The sequence below is a fragment of the Lemur catta genome, chromosome 21, assembly GCF_020740605.2.
Source record: "Lemur catta isolate mLemCat1 chromosome 21, mLemCat1.pri, whole genome shotgun sequence".
Lineage (NCBI taxonomy): Eukaryota > Metazoa > Chordata > Mammalia > Primates > Lemuridae > Lemur > Lemur catta.
Window position 1 is genome coordinate 23,128,221 of NC_059148.1, and position 20,467 is coordinate 23,148,687.

At 48.1% G+C, this 20,467-nt stretch overlaps 1 long non-coding RNA gene across 1 annotated transcript; it reads left to right on the forward strand.

Moving 5' to 3' along the window:
* The first annotated feature begins 262 nt into the window (after positions 1-262).
* On the forward strand, positions 263-20,467 carry LOC123625753. Its single transcript, XR_006730635.1, has 5 exons — positions 263-419; positions 1,259-1,527; positions 15,367-15,570; positions 16,357-16,470; positions 19,821-20,467. It is a non-coding gene; the product is annotated as an uncharacterized LOC123625753 (long non-coding RNA).

Sequence of the window (20,467 nt, forward strand, 5' to 3'; positions counted from 1 at the left end):
AGACCCCAAAGATGTCCTTGTTCTAATCCCTGGAATCTGTGACTACGTTAGGTTACCTGGCAAAGGTGTGCTAAGGTTGCAGATGGGTTTTAGCTTGCTGAGCAGCTGACCTCAAATTTTGGGAGATTATTCTGGATTCTCTTTGTGGACCCAATGTAATCATGAAGGGCCTTAAAAGGGATGTAGGAGCAGAGAGTTGAGAGGGAAGTGTGAGCGTGAAAGTGTGGTCGGAGAGACGCAACGTTGCCCCCCGCGTTGAAGATGGAGAACCGTGGAGCCCAGCAGAGAGTGTGGCTCCCGGAAGCCGGGGAGCACCAGGGGACACATCCTCCACTAGAGCTTCCAGAGGGAGCACAGCCCTGGCGACGCCCTGATCTTACCCTGCTGAGACCCACGCTGGACTTCTGAACGACAGAATTGTAAGAAAATAAATTTGTGTTGTGTAAGCGATACGCTTGTGCTGATTCGTTACGGCAGCGATGGAAAACAGGTGGTAATAAAGACAAATGGTCGGAGAAATACTGTCAGAAAGGGAGCTGGCTGTGTTCTGCGTATGAATGGGTAGGGGGAGAATTCGGTGTTCCGTGTGGTCCAGTCTGGGAAAGGTCCGTCCGCAAGGTGACATGTGAACAGATACCTGAAGAAAGGGATGCAGAAATCCACGTTGCTATCTGGAGGAAGGGTCTTCGAGGGAGAGGGGAACAGCAAGTACGATGGCCTGGAGGTGGGAGTGTGCCTGGTGTGTGCGAGGAACAGCAGGGAGCTAGATATGATGGGAACAGAAGGGGTGACGGTGGAGTGCTAAGAGGAGATGCCAGGGCGCTAATGGGACACCCAAACTGGGGAAGATTTTGACTTTCACTCTGATTCCAATGGAAGCCACTAGAAGGCTTTGTGCAGAGGAAAGATACATGCTGTGATTTACCCACGAACAGAACCTCACTGGCTGCTTGTTGCAAATAGACTGGCATGGGCAGTAGAGTCTCAGGCTGCTGCAGTAACACAGGCAAGAGATACCCACGACTTGCCCTGAATCAGCGCAGCAGAGGTTACAAGGAAGTGGCCAGAACCATGGGGACCCGGAATGATGGATGTCCAGGGGTCGAGGAGGAAAAGGGCAGGGATTTGAGATTCGACGAGAAAAATGTGGCTTAAATGCTTCGTGTTCTAAACAATTGAGCTAATCTCAAAACTTCCCTCAATTTATTTTCAGGGATGACTCAACACTTCTCCTCTCTCTCTCTCTAAACCCATCTAGGTTTTCAACCTGCAGCCTTTCTCGAGGTCTCGGAGGTTGGCTGCCTGCTGCGGAAAATTGTGCTTCCCACACCAGCAGTTTGGAGTCCAAGTGGGCTGAGCAGGGGCAGCTGCTCCCTCTTGTCATCATGTAGTAAAACAGGGAGCGGCTCGTGTATTTATAACTCTCCGGGCCTGCTCGTCAGCATCTTCCAAAGGACTCGGAGCTGTCTGCGCCCTGCACTACGGGGAGTTGCATCAAGCAAACGCATTAAGGAGCAGCAGCAGGAGGTGAGGGTACCGCTGCTCGGGCTCCCTACCTCTCAATTATTTATTGCTCGTAATTTCCAGCAAATCGCTGGCTGTTTATTGGTGATCATTCATTATTGAAGCACTTCCTAGGGCCGGGGGCCAGGTTTTCGGGAGCTAGAACTGGGACGTACTCTTGAAAGCTGTTAGGCAAACCCCCGGGGAGAACGGGGGTCTCCAGAGTGGCTGGTCATTCACCGAGGATACACCTTTTAATTGTTGGCTTTTGTGGGAGCCCGGGATTGGTCCGGATCCAGCATGTGGTTTACCATTGGTAATTGACAGGGCCCTGACGTTTTAGGAGTGCATGTGTTAAGTTGCTGCGTCTGCGGGGATGACTCTCACCCCCGATGGTTGTGAGCCATGTGCCGTTCAGGAGAGCTTGGGGTACCATCCTTGGCCCGCGTTCCATTGCGTTAGGCTGCTCCTTGCAACACTGTCTGAGCCAATAATTTGGCAATCAAGTCAAAAGGACTGGCAATTATAAACCAACGCACTCACCCAGGGGGTCTTTGTGTATCTTAGTAGACAAATACAACTATCCATCCAGAAACCTGGGGTTTCACTTCTCTCTTGCTTTCTTCTTCCTGTGTAATCTATCCCAGCCTCTCCCAGCCCATGAGTGAATCCTTTCGTCTTTACCTCCATGTTCATATCCCACCTTTGCCCACATCTCTGCCTTTCTACACCCACTGCTTTCCTCCAAGCCATCGCTGCCATGTGCCATTTGTCTCCTTGCTTCCAGTCTTTTCTCCCTTTAATCCATCCTCTACCTGGCGGCCAGAGGTGTATTCTAAACACCTAAATCAGATAACATTGCCCTCTTTCTCAAACATACTTGAGCGAATTTCCATTGCAATTGGCATAAACTCTTTTGCCTGGTGTACAAACTGCCTCTTCACTGTCTCACTTGAGAGTGTCCCTCTTGCGGGACTCCAGACTCATTGCCCCTGGGTCAGCTGCTTGAGCAAGCTCTTCCTGCACCAGTGTCCTTGTACACATGTCTTCCCTCTTCCAGAGGTGCTCCACCTCCAGATCTTCCAGGGGCTGGCCCCTTCTCGTAACGCAAACCTCAGATTTAAATGCCGCTTACTACAGTCATTCCCCGGCCACCCTGTCTACACCCTGTCATTCTCCATCAGTAGATTCTGGTTTCTTTCTATATAGCTCTTACATCATTTGTCAATGGTTTATTTATTTGTTGGCTTGTTTTGCTTTAAAATCCAGACTCCATCGCTAGATTGTAAACTCTAAGATCATCACCAATGCCTAACATAATAAGGCTTGCTATGCAGTGGGTGCTCAGTATATATTGGTTAGTAAATAAACGAATAAGGTAACCATTTATGACCCCAAAATAGCACACGGGAATGCAAAAAGTAAGTGCCATCTCCTAATATGCTCCCAATCTCTGATGACCAAAACCCCATTCATCCTACCAAATGGTACTTCCAGAGTTATAGGATCTCAGGATGAAGGAATCCAAGTGCTCCTGCCTCCTGGAAGAGGGATCCCCATGCTAAAACCCTGGCAGATAATCGCCCTCCTCTTCTTGAACACCCCAAGCCATGGACAACTCTTACCTCACCGCACAGGCATTCCGTTGTGGGACAGCCTTGACCCTTGCAACGACCTTCCTTATAATGACTCAGAATCTGCCTTCCTGCAGATGTCCACCATTCTGTTTCAGTTTCACAATTTCATTAACAATGTGGACTCCAGAGTTTGCTAGACCTGAGTTTGAGTGCTGGCTCCTTCAGTCACTGGCTATATGACTTTGGACCATTGGCTCAACCTCCCTGAACCTCAATGTTGTTCTACGTAAAATAAAGATAATATCATTATCACACCAGATACATAAATGAGACACTGTGTGTAATGTGCTGAGCACAGGACTTGGTACCTTCTTCAGTATGTTTTCTTCCTTCCTGGATCATATGGGCTCCTCGTAGTAGGAATAAAATCTAATGACTTCAGTGTGTCTATGTCACACATCCATCTCTAAAATTAAAACTGTTCAGTAAGATCTCTCTCAACCTAAAGCTCCAAGAATATTTCAGAGGCCCAAGTCATAGCTCCTGTTATGATAAAAAAAAATATTCACCTTCATCCTACTCATTCACATCACACAGAATCTATGGAATTTATCTTGACAGAGTGAGGAGGACTGAATAACTCCAAGAGTAATTAACCCCCTGGAATATTTTTATTGTTGTAGAGATCTTTTTAATGCCCGTATAATTTAATGAGAAACACAAACTCCATTAGCCAAATTACATTCTACTATTGAGGTCAGGCTAGGAAGACAGCTAATGAAATTTTTCCTCGGCATTCTTCTCTCTGATCTCTCTCCCACGTTTAAGTGAGAATTTACATGTTGATCGCAAACGTTTATGTCCTAACATTTTGTTGTGTCTAGTTACTCACCATATAATGCAAAAATGCCTGTGGAAATTCCAGCACAGCTTTGTTTATCGCTGGACAAGATGGCTTTATCCTAGATCAGAAAATCTAACCCTTTTTCCTGCAAAGAAAAAAAAAATAGCATTGATAGTTGATAGGTAAAAGGAATACTAATTGAAGAATTAACTAATTGCTTTTTTTTTTCCAATTAGTTGATCTTTATTCATTGACTGGAATGCTACTAAGCCTCCACTTCATCATATATGGTGGCAGATGATGTACGAAGTGGCTTAATTTGTCGCTTTGATGCAAACCCTGTCTAAACTCCCACGGACCCCAAGGAAATCCCCTCATGCCTTGCGAGGTCTGGGCCAACATAAAAGGAAATGAGCATTTCAGAGTTTTCCAAATACACACAAGCGTGCAAGCTGCGGATGCTGGGTTGGGTTTGGTCACGCAGCCAAGCACGAAAGCATCGGAATTCCAACCCCAAGTGCTGACACTCAGCCTGCACATCTTCCACTGTGTTTTTCTGGTGTTTCTGGGATGAACATGCCTGGAGTTTTTTTTTTTTTTTTTTTCGTTTTCTCCAACACATTCAGGAAGTTAGTTAGTGCTGACCTATGACTCAGAGCCCCGCGGGGTCTGTCCTGCAGCAAATGCCCTGAGCTGAGTCAAGTACCGAGGAAGACCAGCTGGGATGGGATCCATCCAGAAGCTCAACTCTCTTCAAAGGCTTCTCTGAGTCTGGTGTCACGACTCAGAAAGCCCAAGACACAGGCCAGTGAGTTGATGGGAAAACTCTAGTAACATCTTTTCTTCGTGGTCTTGGTTTCGCTCCATCTTGGTCCTGCCTGGGGCATCTGTGCAGATGCCTCCCTCCTGGATCAAATCCCATCCCATTCTCTGACCATCTCCTCTTTGCTCAACCCTGTGCTTAAGACACCTTGGTGGCTCCATCCGGACAACACCGTGGGGTGGTGACTAGGAGTGCCGGCTCTGGAATCCCACTCCATGGTGTGGATGTACTACTAGCTGTGATGTGCAGTGAGTTCATGTTTAAAATCAACTCTGTGCTAACAAAGTATAGCTATGGTGAAGGCTATACGTGTTGAAGGGCTTAGCGGTAAAATGTCCCAATGTCTGTAACTTTTATATATATATAGATACATATAAAAGGTGGGTGTGTGGACAATAGAAAAATGACAGGACGGATGGGTGTGTGATAAAACAAATGTTGCGAAACGTCCACTCTACCGCCTGGGCGGTGGGTGTGCAGATGCTCATTGTATAAGTCTTTCAGCTTTTCTGGATGTTTGGAAATTCTCATGATAGAATTTTGAGGGAAAAAAGCCTGAATCAACCAAGGGATGTAATGAAAAATACACACACATATCCATGAAGGGAGAAATAAATAATCTCGTCTATTCCCTCCCCTGCTAAAATCTTTGGGGTGAATCCCGATCACCTTTGGGGTGAATTCCATGCCCCTCGCCCCGCCCTGCAGGGGCACGGTCCTCACCACCTGTTCCGCGTCCCCTCGCCTCACTCCTGCATCTTGACACATCTGTGAGCGACCCGGGCCCTGCAGGGTCTCATTCTTGCATTCCTCTGCTCACTCCGGGTCCTCCGAATGGGACGCTCCACCTTCACTCCTGCCCTCTCTGCCCGGACAACTTGGACTCATCCCTTAAAAGCCAACCCCAGCCTTGGGCCTTTGCATTTGGCATTTCCGGTACCAAAATGAAACACATCCCACTAGCTCAGTTCATACTTTCACCCATTTGCCATCCCAGTCTGTCATCCGAGCTGCTAGCCAGTTCTTCTGACTTCCGGTCACCAGGAAATACAATGGACAGTCACAGTCTGCTGTTCCCCAAGTCCCCGATAGCTTTGGTGAGCAGACGAGGCCACAGATGGAGCCCTGTGCCGCAGACTCACAACCACCTTGCGATGGTCTCCGATTCTTCTGTCCGCACTATGGCAGAATTAGCCAGTCTGCAAGGAGGCCCACAGATGGGTTCAGACGTATAGGCCACCTGTACCCATCTTTCCCCAAAGCACGTCATGACACCCTATGCCCAGTGTCTAGTTAACATCGAGGCAGACAGCCTGCCATCTTCCCTGACCCAAAAAGAGGAAATGAGGCCAAGTCAGCAGAATCGAGAAAGCCCACTGGGGTCCCTGCTAGCCAGGGCTCCATTGTCAGGGCCTGACGCGCCTTATCCTGCAGGCGTCTCTCCTGTGCCTCTCTTCCCCTCTCCACTCCATTCTCTGTCCCCGGAGGCTGACCCCAGTGGCCTGCAGAAGCCGCTCCCTGGCTTCCTGGTGTCCGCTGGGTTTGGGCAATGGTTGGTGCTGGTAGGAGAAGAATGGGGTCAGGTGTTTAGCCCCTGGTGTCCTCCCTGCCAGGGTGCGGGGGTTTGTTTGCCCCTGCTCCCGTGAGACAGCAGCCCCATTCGGCTCTCCAGCACTGCTCTGGGACGCCTCGAGGTTGGAACAACTCCCCGGTGTTGCTGATCCCAGAGTGCTTCACTACCCTTGCTGTTTTCCCCGTACCTGGCTCTACCTCATCTGTTCATTTCTGAGCTGCATGGTCGTCTATTAAATTCCCCTTAAATTACCCCATTTGTGCAGGCCATGTACATACTGCGCGAAGCCTGCCCTCTGTACAATCTGGTTTTAGAACCAGCCTGGGATTCCCCTCTCGGGACTGGGATATGCCCAGAGATGGTCCCTGAGAGATGTGTTTCTTTCTGTTGTTGGTGGTGGTGGTGGTGTTGCAAAAATGGGGTGGTGCCCAGCAGGGAATTGTCATCTTCGCGCTTGAGACTGGCTCAGGCTCCAAGCCCCAGGAGATTCGGAGAGTTCCAGGACCTCTGTCTTGCCCAATGAGTCAGAGTCTGGAAGTGATGACAGAACATGCCCACGCACGTTGTACACACAGCCAGTCGACAGATATTTTGAGCACTTCTGTGCATCTGGTAGTATGTGAGTCAACAGGCAGACAGACGCGAGGAATCCAATGTGGTCTCTGGTCCTAGGAGAATTCACAGCCTCGTGGGGAAGTCACCAATTTAAAAATGTAGCCATAAGGCAACGTGCTGTGCGCGCGCATGTGCACACACGCAAATAAACAGAGTGCTTTGGGAACAGAGCATAAAATAGTCTCTAACTAATGAGGCAGAGGTTGGAATAGAATGGGAAGCCCAACAGAGTGATGGGATGTTGGACTTAGGTTTTGGGGATCGAATAGGAGTTTTTCAAGGAGGAGAATTCCAAGCAGAGAGAATGACATGTGTGGAGACAAGTAGATACAATCTCCCCCAAATCCCAGCCATTGGTGCAGGAATGGACACAACATCTAATTTGGCCCTTTGAAAAAGTAAATCCGAGCACTGGAGCAGGGGCTACCTAAAGGGAGTCTCATTTTTTCCTGAATGGTATGGGGTAAATACGTGAGGTCTAGAACTGCCGCAGCTACTCTGCTCTCGTTAAAGGAGACCTAGGAGTTACCAAGGGATTGCTGTGTGGTGTCTGACACAGTGGAAGATGAAACAGACAGAAAGAAACTGGGCCTTCCATGCCATTGTTTGAACTGCTGGATCAAGCCTTACTTGAAGCCCATATATACCTTGACTTCTTTACGTGAGCCAATATATCCTTTTTTTTTTTTTTTTTTTTTTTTTACTGTTTACTGTTATTTGCTGTTAAAATACAGTAGTCTCCCCATCCAGGGATTTATTGTCTGCAATTTCAGTTAACCAGGTTACAGTACAATAACATATTTTGAGAGATATATACTTATATTATTATAACTGTTCTACTTTATTATTTGTTATTCTCTTACTGTGCCTAATTTATAAATTAAAATTTATCATAGGTATGTATGGACAGGAAAAAATATCGTATATATAGGGTTCGATACTATCTGCAGGTTCAGGTGTCTACTTGGGGTCTTGGAACATACGCCCTCAGGATAAGGGGGGACTGTTGTAGTCTAAACTAATAACAAGCGGGCTGGATCCTCCCTGGAACATTAAGGGGAGATGGAGTTAATATCACTCTAAGCACAGAGAGCAGTAAGTCTAAAGTGGATGTAAGATATGCTAATTCATGGATAGTAAAAGGGATGAGAGTTTTGATGAGAGCAGAGTCATGGTAAAAACAAAAGAATAGGCAGCAGGGAAAAAAATTAGATTTAAGGTAAATTCCAAAGGGTCTTCTATGCTCTAGATCTGCGTTCCCGAACCTGGTTCCAGTCTGCAGCCTGTTAGGGACCGGGCCTCAGAGCTCCGCCACCCCCCAACTCCATCTGTGGAAAAATTATCTTCCATGAAACCGGTCCCTGGTGCCAAAAAGGATCCCCCCCTCGGCAGTAGGGAGCCATAGAAGGTTGTGCACAGAGGACCCTGAGCGGTGCTGCATTTCAGCACAGACACCTGGACGTGGGTGGTGCTCTGGCGGATGGTTTGGCAGACTTCCTCCTCCTACCATGTTTTCCTCCCTTCCCTGAGCCACATAACTACCTTGCTCACAAGAAAAAGGCCATTAAAAATGTATTTTATCGATTATCCTTGGCCTATGAACCCTGCTCCAAGGAGAAACGGTTTCCCAGCCAAGCTGGGACGCCAAGCCTGCCTCCTGTCCCCAGAACAGTTCGAGGTGACACCTGGGTATCAGATGAGGGTGGCTTCTCATCTGAGAGGTCGGGAGAGCGATGGGGGCCCCACTGGAGCGCTGAGATTGCCTTTCCCATCCAGCAGAGTAAGGTGGTTTCCTGTGCTAAATATTTAACGTGATGCTGTCGGTGTGCCCTCCAGGGGACGAGAACTTACAGGCTGATGTTTATGAAGGGGGAGCGGGAGGGAGCCCGAAAGACACACACTCAAACAAATCCAACCAAACAAGCTTAATCCCACCCCGCTCTCAGAACCGGAGGAGCGCCGGTGATTTATGGTGCTGCTTGCAGGAGGGGGGAAGAAAAGCTCTCCGTTTTCCTAAGAGGGGCTGCAACTAGAAGCAGCAGCTTTGCTCGGGCTCCCTTTGAAACCAGAAACCCCACTCCCTTTGCCCTGATGGCTTCTGAGCAGAGCCAGAAAGAATGCTCTATGTACACTTTTAACCTTCCTCCCCTCCCCAAGAAAGGGCTCTGGAAGTTCTCTCAGTAGATTCACCTCGTGGGGAGAAGGGAGACCCCGCTACAATGGGCAAGGGGCCTGGAATCTGATATTTGCATTCGGAAAGTCTGGGAGGTGTGTGTGTGTGTTTGCATGTGTGCACGTGTTTGTGCATGTGTATGTGTGTGTTTGCATGTCCATGCTTGAATCTGAAGGTCCAATGGCAATTTTTGAACACAGCGTTGGGGTGGGACTGGTGACTTATCATTAACCTCTCTTCTCAGGCACATTTTCTGGGGACAAGGGGCTTCTGGAGAGTTGGGGAGAGAAGCTGAAGTCACTGACTAGTAGCAGAAGCAAGTTAAGAGATGAGACAGGTCTGAGCTGGGGGGACGGTTCCATAGAGAAGAGACGGAGCTCAGGGAGCTGATTTATAGACCGGAGAGAATTTAGAGTGATGGGCTTTGATGGAGACTAGTCTTGAGGAATAAGGAGTTGTTAGCAGAAGCAGCATTCAAAGTTTGTAACAGCCAGTAGGGCACAGACACAGGTCCCTCAGAATAGATGTCAGCTGTAAACAATCCGTCCAACTCTGAGTGGCTCTAACGCAGTATTTCCCAAAGTGTGTGCCATGGATCACTCACATCAAAATCACCTAAAATGTTTATTAAATGACTGTTTCTGGACTTCACCGAAGACCCACTCAATTTTAATGTCTGACGTGGAAATGTGCTTTTTTAACAAGCTCCTTGGTTGATTTAGATGCCCGTAATTTGAAAGAAATTTTTCTAAACGATTCAAGAGCAGCATTTCTCAAAACATCTTTGTGAAAAACAATTTCTCTGCTCTACAGAAGGTGGGGGGAGGGTCCATAGACAAGTTGTGAAAGGTTAATTATGTAAACCCGTTTTGGAGATTTGCAACATACATCAGCACATCAAAGGCTCTGAAGAGTCCTGCAGTAGAGAAATCTGTTAAAGAAAATTTAATCAAGTATTTCCCAAATATCTCTTCTATTCAATGATCAAAAATTTCTTTTCTGTGCCTATCACCCCTTCCTCCCCACCTTGGCCACCTATCAAGCAGGCTAGAAAATTAGCGTTCTGCAGAGCACATTTTTAGAAAAATAAATCTAGGTGATTGGCATAAAAGACATCTGTGGGGGCTCAGAGTCAGGGCTCATAAATAGCACTTGGTTGGTTGCCCAACAGTGGAAATGAAAAATAAATGGATCCTAGCTTGAAAGGTGTGTTGCGGAGTTAATAGGAACGTACTCACCTCTATTGGAAGCTCTGCTCTGGAGCACTTAGGAGCTCCCCAAAATAGCGTACTTAATCCTTTACTCCTGACTCAGGCAAGGGGAAAGCAACGGCCTGGGTGATTCAGCCTTTTGCTCCCCGTTGAAACTGTTGACTTTGCCATATAACCTCTTTGATGGTGCTGAAGTCAGGGCTTTGCTCATCTCCTGGGCACCCAGGTTGAAAGAGCTCAGATTAGTGCCATGACTCACGAGTTTACCCTGCGCCACTTGCATGTGTTATTCCAGAACAGAACCCAGGTTGGCACCACCACGTGTGAAATTCCTCGGTGCTGCCCAGACCCAGCCCTCGGGCTGCTGGTCAGGTGGCCCCGTGAGTGGAACTTTCTCATGTCCATCGTAAAGCCGGCAGCTCAGTGCCAGGGTGGACAGCGGCTGACCTGAGTCGCGATGATGCAACTCCCGCTCCCTCCTTCGTCAGTCCTGGAACTCAGAACCGATGGGGGACCTGAGCTGGCCACGAGAGCTTCAGGCAGCGCCTAGTCCCTAAGCTCTATGACGTGCCAGACACCCCATGGAAGGGAAGAGAAGGGAAGAGAAAAAATCTGCCTCTTGCTATTGCAGAGTTTCTTAGCTGTTGCCATGGAGGATGGATGTGGATAATCAATGAATGGAGAATTGGCTTGGAAATGACAAATCAGACCTCATGTCATCATGAGATTATGTCACAGGACCGCATGTATCAGGTCAAAAGTTGGCGATTAGACGTGCTCAACTTTCCAGGTAATTGACCCATTTATTCCAGTTAGAATGCAACCTCCCTTGGAATACAGGCTCCATGGAAGCAGAACACGTTTCTGTTTTGTTCACCACTAGATTAGTGTCTGGTGTGAAGTAGTTGCTCAACAAAGAAATATTTCTTGACTGAAGTTAACCAACAATTTGGTAGATTGAAGATGGTCATAAATTGTTTGACACTTCCATGAATTCCTTCCCTTCAATCTGACCTTTGTTACTGACCGATCAGTAGAATCTGGTGGTCAGACATATACATGGAAGCTCAGAGCTACAAGCCACCCGCCAAAGCAGCGAGATTTCTTATGATGTAGCCTTGGAAATCCTGGGACGTTACTTCCACCATATTCAGTTGAACAAGCGAGTGTTTAAGGCCAGTCAAGATTCAAGGGAGAGGGGGATTAGGTTCTATCTCTCAGTGACGCGTGTAGCATGAGTCTCATCCCCAGGGGTTTGACTACCTCTTCAATGGGAGAAGCAGCAAAGGATTTGTGAACATCTTTAATCTACCACGCCTGCCTTTCAGGGCTGTTAAGAGGATTAAATACGATGATTTATACCTGGTGTTTCTTTGCACATTAGGAAAGACATCTCTTCCTCTGGGTGGATACAGCTATTTGCAGAGCAGAGGTTGGGCGTGGATTTAGAGCCTCTGTAGCCTCCTTAACAAGGTGGTCTTGGGCAGGACACAACCTGCACAACTGTACACAACAAGAATGCCTAACAGATGGAAAAGGAAGTAAGTGATAGCTGTTGTTAAAAGTAGCCAATGCCATCACTGCAATGGGCATCTGCTGCTTTGGCCAACCTAGCATCTATTCCTTTTCCTTCTGGTTTCCACTTTTGGAAATCTTCCCCCCAAACCTCCCCCCGCCCCCGCCCCATTACACACAGTCTCAGTGGGACAAGGCGACCAAGCCCTGCCTGCCTAGAGCTAAGGGGAGATCACAGGTGAACGAGGGAAGCTTCAGCTGTATTTACAGCTGCGCCCCATCACTCGCATCACTGCCTAAGCTCTGCCTCCCGTCAGATCAGCATCAGTGGGGACGTTAGATTCTCATAGGAGCACAAACCCCACTAGAAACCGTACACGCGAGGGATCTGGGTTGCACACTCCCTATGAGGATCTAACGCCTGATGGTCTTAGGTGGAGCTGGGGTGGTGATGCTAGTGCTGGGGAGTGGCTGTGAATACAGATTATCATTAGCACAGAGGTTTAACTGCACAGAGACCACAATAAATCAATTGCCTGTAAACTCATATCAAAACCCTATCAGTGGGTGGCAAGTGACAACAAAGCCTGGCCCATGGAAAAATTGTCTTCCATGAAACCGGTCCCCGGTGCCAAAAAGGTTGGGGACTGCTGCCCTAGAAGATTTCAGCTAGAATAGGCCTGGTGATAGCAAATGACCTTTATCTTTTGCATCAGTTCCACATAATTGATAGTCACCACCTGGACCGCCCGTTGGGATCTTGGTTATTGGGTGGTTCCAGGAGAAATGAATAAAGGGCTACTTACAGAAGGGTGGGAAGGGCTTAGAAGCCCAGCAGGGTTGGTGCAGGACCACACGCCCAGCAGAGCTGGGGCTGTTACAGGTCTTGGGCCAGAGGAGGTGAGTGGAGGGAGAGGTCATTGGATTGCAGAGGGTGTGGCTGGCTCTGGAAAGGGGGCAGTTGGTGGGAGCCATGGTCCTTGGTCAAGGGACAGCCGACCCATGGCGAACTCTGCAGACAGGGAGCTGGGAAACAAACACCCTGGTCTTGTTCTCTTCCTCTGCTGGGCTTCCTGCCAGTGCTCTCCGCTGTGGATCTCCGGGATCCACAGGGCAGAGGGCCATCGAGGGAGCCCATGCGGGAGCACAGTGGGGGCAGGAGGGACCAGGGAGACATCTGGCACAACATGCCGCCTCTGCCTCTCCTGCAGGGGCAGAAGGGGAAGGCAGGGCGGATGCTGGTCTAGCCCAGTCTAGTCTAACTTGCTCGGAGAGAGGCAAAGGGGCAGGGCATTTTCCAGTTTGCAGACACAAGTTGCAAATTCTGGGGCCAGAAAGTTCTGGAACCCAGCTCTTCTGACCCCAAATTCCATGCATTTTTCCACCACAGCCCACTGTTATTCCTCATCTGGGCACGGTAGGCTGAGTCTATCAGTAAAGGACTGGAGCTCTGGCTGGGAAAGGAAAGACCCCACCAAGAGGTCCTTGCATGCAAGACGACCCATTTCAATTCATTCCCTTGCTCAACATTTATTGAGTAGCCACTAAGTGCCAGGCTCTGAGCCGGGTACAGGGAACACATTGACACCTATAGCATGAGGCCCTTTCCCAGTGATCCAATTCTGACAGAGGAGAGAGACAAGCGCATGAGTGTATTTTAAATTGAATAATTGCTGTGATTTGCTGTGATAACAAGTGTGGACAGTAGACAGTGGGGCAAACCCAGAGAGGCGGATGCTCCTGCCTGGCACAGACAGGGCTTCCCTGAGGCTCGAACGCAATCTAAACACCAGTGGAGCCATCTTCCAGGTAGACGTGAATGGGAAGGGCATTCCAGACACAGGGAATGGCAGGGGCAAAGGCACGAAGGCCCGGAATATCTAGGTCCACTTGAGGGTGTCACAAGAGCTCAGTGCAGCTGCAGTGGAAGGTGCTGGCAGGGGCGAGAGACAGAGAAAGAAATGAGGCTGGGAAATGCAGTTCGCCTGAGCTCCCCGGCAAGCCTGGGCCTCAGTTTCCCCCATGGTAAGCAGCACTCTAACATGTGGTCTGTTAGCGCTCGTCTCTTCGCCACTTCACTTTCCCATCCCCTCACTTTGGCCCCCTGAGAGCATCTCTCCAATAAGCTGCCTGCACCCAAATTTCTGCCCCCGGGTCTGCTTCGTGGAGGAACCCAAATTAAGACAGGGAGACACTGGGAGGTTTTAAGGCGGGGACCTGAAATAATGACTAGTATCCAGTGATGATCGGATTGGAGGCTTAGAAAGGTCGCTGCAGGGGTGGCTGGTACAGAGGAAGATGGACTAGGAGGAGGATGATGTGGAGTGACAGATGGAGACCAGCCAGGAGGCTGTCGGGGACACCTAGCAGGCCAGGGCCGGGGCAGGGGGGTGGGGAGAGTGAGGGATATTGAGGGTGTCAGGACGTGTGTCCCCTGCACAAAGCAACAGAGGAACATTCCTCCAGCCCCGAACTGGGCTGGCTCATCTCCCGGCTCCCCGGAGCCACAGTAAATCTCAAACCTCCATCGTGCCGCTCCAAGCCCCTGGGTCGGGAGTCTGGGAGCAGTAATCCCTTCAAAAGAGCATTTAGAAGTGGAGGGTGGAGATGAAGGTGCTTTTTACAAGGCTAAAAAAAAAAATAAATAAATTAAATCAAATACATACATGTACGTACATACACCCTCAGCTATGCCCACGGGGGGAAAACACAGCAATTACTATTTACTCCAAAAATCTGGAATGATTTGTGGGCTGGTGAGGGAGAGAGGTTATTTATGGGGTGGGGTGGGGGGAACTTCCAGCTCCCGGCTCTTCCCAGTAAGGAACGACCAGCCCGAGGTGAGTCTTCCCTCTTTGAGCTTTGCAATCGCTTGCACCGAACAAGGGTGTTTAAAGGCAAAGCGAACTTCACGGGTGTAAGAGAGAAGGGAGAGAAATAAATACCTAGATAAGTAAATAAGGAGGAGGCGTGAGGCAAAGCAGTGGCTGCTGATTTTTGTGCTGTGCTTTGAAGTCGTAGACCTGGAAGCGCTCATAAATTCTCGAGATGGGAATAGTAAGTGCCACTCTCCACCGCGGGGTTTTGCAGCTCACGTGGCCTCCATTAGCACCCAGGAAGCGCCCTCCCGGCCTCCCCACCCCGCCCCCGGCTTCCTCCAGCCTCCTCCAAGCCACCCCGTATTTCACAAGCGAAATACTCATTGCCAGACTTGGCCAGTGGCCCAGAAATAGTTTTAGTGAAGCCATTGCCCATATGTCACTTGCTCCATGCTGTTCCTTCAGCCTTTGTGGCCATGAAGGTCCAGGCGCATGTTCAGGGGTGCTGTAGGTGGGATCACCCTCTGCTGCTAGCCAGCTGTGTGACTCGGGGCCTTAAAGCAACCTGTCTGAATCTCAGGGTCTGCATCTGGGAAATGGAGCGATGAAAAATAATGCCAGGTGTTGGAAAGATGACGTGAATTAGCTGGTGGGTGGCAAAGAGGCTGGTATGCAGTAAGTGCTTAATGCATGTTTTTAACCTTTTTACACAGACAAAGAAACTTCAGCACAGCCTGGCTTCTCTCTCTGCATGATCAGTTGTTCCAGCTTTGCACGTGCTTCCTAAAGCAGTGGTTCCTGAGCTGCTCTGTGAGTCAGAATCAGCTGGGGAACTTGGACAAAATGCTGACGCTCAGGCCCCACCTGCCCCTGATCCTGGTTCAGGTGGTCTGGAAACTGGAAGACGATCCTGCAAGGTAGGTACTAATGAGGCTCTGCGTTTTACAGGAGTAAATGGAAGCTCAGAAAGGTCAAGTCACTTGTTTGAGGTCATCAGCCAGTTATTAGTGGAGCCAACCTAACACGGCCTCCTGAGTGTTTGCAAAGTGCCCAGCTCGGACACCTCGAACATAGTACGTGCTCAATAAGCACTCATTCCCCTCCTGTGTCCCATGGCTCCTGCACCCATAACTATTAATAGCATCCCATGGGAGAAGAGAGCCTTTTAAGGGAAAATTAAATTTCTCAACATGCTGATCACTAAGAATTTCAGAACCCCTTTTTCCAGAATGAGGGGTTTGTCTTCTATCTCAGCACTTACCCCAAACATCGCTGCATCTGCATCTGAGACCCGAAGTGCAAGGCAGGGAAGACCCAGCTGAGTTTTTGCTGGTCCAGCGGAGACCAGCTAATGGAGAAAGGCTCGCTCCTTCCCCTCCCTCCTTGCCTGGGTCGATGCGCATTGATCCCAGTTCGGCTGAGTGAGAGCCGTCGTTCAAAGTTTATTCTGGTGTCAATTTTTATAGTCCCCCCCCCCCACAGATCAATACCATGCAAAAACATTAAGGCAAACTTTGTGAAAGCCAATCGTTCAATATGAGTTTTATGAATGGCTCCCGGCCCCAGCTCTAAGCATTTGGAAGTAAGTGGTACCTTTAATCAGATGAGTGACAGAAGCCAGTCAATATGGGCTGGTTTCTCAGTGAGGGGGAAGAGGGGCCGCACCACCAACTCCCTTTATCAAACCCATTTGTTTCCCGCAGGTGGAGAAGTGGGTACGAGCTCAGCTCTAACGATAAAGAAACCAATTTTTAAATACGGAACAAAGATAAGAACAGGCACTTCACAGCAGAAGGAAATCCAAATGGCCAATCAATGTAAGTAAAGATATCCATCCTCACTAATAATCAAAGAAGGGCCGATTGTAATCAAAAGGAGAATTTTTTTTCCCTATCCCTCTGCTCGGCAGAGATTGAAAAACAAGTGTTGGATAACAGATAGTCTCAGACTCTGCTACTGTCGGAGCAAGTGGATTTCAACCCAGTTTGAACAGCAATTTAGAACTGTCATGTAAAGCTAAAGTATACGTACCCTACAACCCAGCAATCATGCTTCTAGATACATAGACACTAGACTCTCGTCCGCACGTCCCAGTAGACATACACGATGATGTTCATTGCAGCATTGTTTACACTAGGAGGAACATGTAAACAACCTAGATGTCTGTGATGAAGGGAATGATTACATTCACCGTCACAACATCATGTAATGAAACACTGTATCTCAGTGAAACAGCAGAGATATATGTTTCACCATGGATCACTGGAGAACAAAATAGTGAATGAAAAAAGTTGATGGAGATATATATACATATATATGTATATATATACACACACACATATTGTTGAAGTATATGTATAATAATACAGTATATAAAATATTTAAAAACACCTAGAGCAATGCTATACAATGTTAATGGATAAATGTGGGCTGAAAGTATAAACATGCTTGAGAAAATAATTGCAAATATTGGGGTCGTGTTTATGTCCTACTGAGAGGGATGGAAATGGGAGAAGGGATACATAGTGAACTTCTATTATGTAGTAACAATGTAGTTATTAATATTAAAAAACAATAGCAACAACCGCACTAAAGCAACTATGGTAAAGTGGAAGTTCAGAAGCCAGCCCTGTCTGTTTTGTTCACTACTCTACCCTCACTCCCTGGAACAGACCCTAGCACATAAGAGGCACTGAATAAACATGCGTTGAATGAATGACTAATGAACTTGAAAAAATCTGGGTTTTTGAATACATGGTGCTCTTACATTTTTCTCTATGCTTTTATTTGTTTGTAATATTTCACTGGGGAAGTGGGAGAGTGGAGGGAAAAGAGAGACACAGAACCAGACAGGCCTGGCTTCAAATCCCAGTTCTGCTAATTAACATGAACCTACACTGGGTCTATTTTTCGCTAACATATTGTGGGTGCAGGATTTTGGGGGCTGGAGGAGGGGCGGGGATGATGAACATTGGTGAAGCAAATAGATAACAATGACATTGTGGACTTTTATTAAGCACGGGGCATCCACTGCGTGCTCATCCGTGGTCCCAAACCCTGGATGCCTTGCAGAGCACCCTGCACCTTCTAAATATGTGGTAGTGTGCGATCTTATGGAAGGTGCTCATTGTCCGGCCTGCTTACTGGGGTGTTGACTGATATCTGGTCACCAAGCTAGGCTCATTCATTGCAGCATCAAAATAGTAGTTGTTTCAATTTCCTTTTATTGAACACCTACAAGTACTGGGTATCAACAGCCCAGCTGTGGCGAAAACAAAGAAATTTAGACATGTTTTCTGCCCTTTGGGAGCTCAAGAGTTCCAGAAAACTCTAAAACAAGGCAAAGGAGCTGGCCCTTACAGCAAAGGTATAAATAATGTGCAGTGTAAGGACAGAGAAGGAGAAAGAATTTCCTACTTGGGGAGGGAGCAGCTCCTAGAGGAGGTGTGATCTTGACTGCAAATAAATAAAACATTTATCCATCTCATCGGAGCCTGCTGAGTGGACGTCAGCAACCTCAAGACCTCCTCAGGCTCTGGCCCCAAGAGTCTCCCACAGATATGCCAGGGCCCTTGGTGTGTCTCCGGAGTATCAAGTGTCTTCAAAATATGAAGTGTGTCATGATGGGACATTTCACTAAGATATTCTAAGCAGGAAATGAGGGTTTCCGTAGGGACTATGCATTGGGAGAAGATTCTGGGTTAAGCAAACCAAGTTGAAGAACTCTGAAAGTTCATGGTCAAATAAGGGAAGCAGATAGAGGATATACCATAACTGCTGTGCATGTTTGGATGCAAGATGTGTATGTTATGTACAGGTATACATGTGTGTACATTTGGCTCCACATATGTAGGCATGCCTGGTTGTGCACATGTCTGTGGCATGCTTAGTTATGCATGTCTATGTGTGTGCACATGGGTATGCTTGTGTGCAGATTTCTTTGCATCAGGGTCCACGTTGGCAGAAATATTTGCCTGATTTACTTGATTCTGCATGCAAGGACTGTGTATATGTATTCCTAAATATGACATGTATGTATTTCTCTATAGGACTAAGATGTATGAATGTGGATGTGTGTGAATGTGTGTGTGTGTGTGGACACACATGGGCATGCAGGTCTATATGTGCAAGTATGGATATATAAGGGTGTTTTTACATATGTACATACAATTGTGCATATGCATATGTCTGTGTGAAGATGTGCATGCAGGTCTGTATGGCTGTGAAGGTGTGTGACTGCATAAATGTTTAGAAATGTTGGTTTGGATAAACGTATGGGTATATGAGCTGCCTTTGTCTGTGTTTTTATGCCACGCTCCCTTACCTGGGGTAGTGTGTGTGTGTGTGAGTGTGCAGTAGACACGAGTGTGTGTTTGCCATGTGTGCTGTGCACCTCAGGCTGTATTGTATGGAAGGTGTGTGTGAGTGCAAATGCACATACAGGTGTACTAGGTAGAGGTGTGGGGCAGATATATGGATTCATAGATGTGTCTGTGTGTGTGTTTCTGTAATGAAAAGAGGTGAGACCTGATTTTGCACAGGGTTGTGTGTGTGTGTGTGTGTGTGATTTTCCACAGCCTGCGGAGACAGAAGGTCTGGCATCGAGGCATCTGGGGAGCCTAACCTCTGAAGCCAGGGCCACCTATGAGTTGGAAATGATGAGCTACGAGTAAGCACATTCGAGGCCTTGGGGCAGCTGAGCGCTGACCTGCTATTTGGCGAACACGCCCTGCCTGGGAATGGATGCACTTTACATACCTCTGGGACAGAAGCTTGAGGCTGGGGGTGGCCAACCTTTCAGGCAGGGCTGATGGGACTTCATCTGTCATTTGCCCAGATGCAGACAGGCTGTGTCCTTCCATGATGGTCTCGTCCAACGTCCATTTGTTGGGGGCGTATGGTGCGCAGTAGGAGGTGGGGATGGGGGGCACACAATCAGGCCAGGGTTCAAATTCTGGCTTGGCTACTCACGGCATATGTGACCATGGGGAAGATTCTGCATCCCTCTTGGCCATGCTGGCCTCACACGCGAACAGCGGGGTGTATCTGCTGGGCCCCTGTGAGGAAAACCCGTACAGTATCTCCAGTACAGGGACAGCCACCCAGCAACTGGAACTGACGGGAGTATAAGCTCTCATTTCATCCTCGGAATAACCTCTTGTTGCAGAGCCGCCGAATTCCCTGAAGACGTCACCGGCTTTGGATTCAGAGTTGCACACCGAGTTCAGCTCCTTCCCTCGTCAGCTGTGTGGCCTTGAACAAGAACCATCACTCCTCTGTGCCCATCGACTAGTGACTGGATAAACAGACAGTATATCTCCACACCGTGGCCTACCACTCGGCAATAAGAGGGAGCAAACGCATCACCCACCCCTGACCCTAAACCCTGACCACTTGGATGCATCTTGAAACCCTCGTGCTAAGGGGAAAAAAGTCAAACACAAAAGGTGCTGTACTGTATGAGTCCATTCATATGAAATTCCAGAAAAAGAAAAACTGTGTTGACAGAAAGCAGATTGGTAGTTGCCGGGGCCAGGGGTGGGGAGAGAGAGGAGGAAACCTTTTGGGCGAGGTTTTATATCTGTATTGTGGTGGTAGTTATGCGATTGTTAACCAAAATTCATCCAGTAGTACACTTAAAATCAGTGATTTTTACTGTCTATAAATGATACCTTAATAAAATGATACCTTAATAAACTGAAAAAGAGGCTGACAGTAGCATAATGTGACCCCGAGTGACTCAGGGCTAGTTTAGCCGGGGTGGCCCTGGAAGGCCGCTCTGAGGAGGTGCCATTTGGTGCCAACTCTAGGAAC